Raw genomic sequence first — 1,564 nt, forward strand, 5'->3', positions numbered from 1 at the left:
AGCAGGAAATATTGTTGTGTTTAACCTGCAATATTGCTCTGGCCAAGGCAGAGAGCACTGCATCCATTGCCCTGCCATCACATTAGAGCCACTGAATGCAAACTAGCAGAATTTAAGAACAGAAAAGTAATGAACTGCATAAAGTGTTTCGCCAAAATCATATCAGGGGAAGTATCTGGGAGGATACAACGCTCTGCTCATTTGGCTAATAGTCCCATTATTGCTCCAAATAGAATTTCTTCCTTCAAAATAGAGCCCTGGGGCTCAGAGAAGGGCGCTGTGGTGCCTCCAGTTCATTTTCCAGGTGAATCTGGGTCATTCCCAGTGCCCTCAAACGGGCCTTTTGGTCCCCAGGGAGGAAAGCTGTCTTTTTTTTCCCCCCCAGCTGTGAAAGAAATAACATCAAACCCAGTTTTTGTATAGTCACTGTTGAGGAGCAAATGCAATTTTTTGTTTTTTCAAAGGGGAGAAGTGGCCAAGAAGTAGCTCTTCTTTCCTGCTCCTTCTGGCTGCAGAATCTCCTTTGCACACAGAGCCTGGGGGGATGTAGGTCAGAAACTCTTGTGCCTTCTATGTTTAACATATTCTCTACTTCTTTCTCTTGTCAATCCGTTCCCCACCCTAGTCACCCTTCAGGGAGCCCTGGGCAGATAACCTTTGAGCAATCATTGCAAATTCCAAGAATTGCCTACTGAACTGGGCTAATATTTGATGAAGGTTTGAAACCAAAATAGGTTTTTCCCTGTGCCATTATTGGCCTGGCAGCCGTGTGTGTGTGCTAAGCGTACTGAGAAAGGTAATATTAACAAAATGAAAAGGTCAGACTTATATAAAAGTCCTTTCAAAGGTAAACAGGGAGATGTCAGTGGGCTCCCTGCCTGGCTGAAGGGATGGGATGGCAAAGCACACAACAGGAGATATATACAGAATTTCTGTTGCAATCTGCTTGCTAAGGTTGAGGTGCACCCTTAGGCACCTTTGTTTGCTGCAGAACGGTGGAGTCTCAATGATCCCTTTCCTAACTCACAGGGAGCTTTGATGGAGTTTAATCCATTGCTGTTCAACCCTCAGGGGAAAAGGGGGTAAAAAAGAGAAGTGTTTGTGTCATCATTAGAATGGACTGTCAGTGTCACCGTGGTAATTAAAGGCAAACAACTCCAATGTCACACCTTAGGCAAAAATCAGTTGAAACATTTCCCCTATAGCTTCCAGGAGGAAATAATTCCTGTAGGCATGCTTGCTGAGATTTGTGCCTTTTCACTGTTCAACTTTTCACAGTGCTGTAAAACCCCCTGGTTTTAAAGCTCTGACACAGAAATGGGCAGTTCAAACCCTTCTATCCCTTCAAGAGATCACTGGTAGAAGAGTTAAATCCATCTTCCAGTTCAGCCTGAAGGGGCAGGCAGCTCCTGTGGGGACACAGTGACAGTGTGCACCTGATACACAATTTCCAGAACGATTCACAGGTTTTACAGAGGTGGCTGAGAGGATCTGTATTTTTTTAAACACTTCCGATTTAAAAATCGTTAAAATGTTCATGATAAATAACAGAATCTCAGCAATC

The sequence above is a fragment of the Lichenostomus cassidix genome, chromosome Z (genome assembly GCF_008360975.1).
Source record: "Lichenostomus cassidix isolate B80296 chromosome Z, HeHo_3.0, whole genome shotgun sequence".
Lineage (NCBI taxonomy): Eukaryota > Metazoa > Chordata > Aves > Passeriformes > Meliphagidae > Lichenostomus > Lichenostomus cassidix.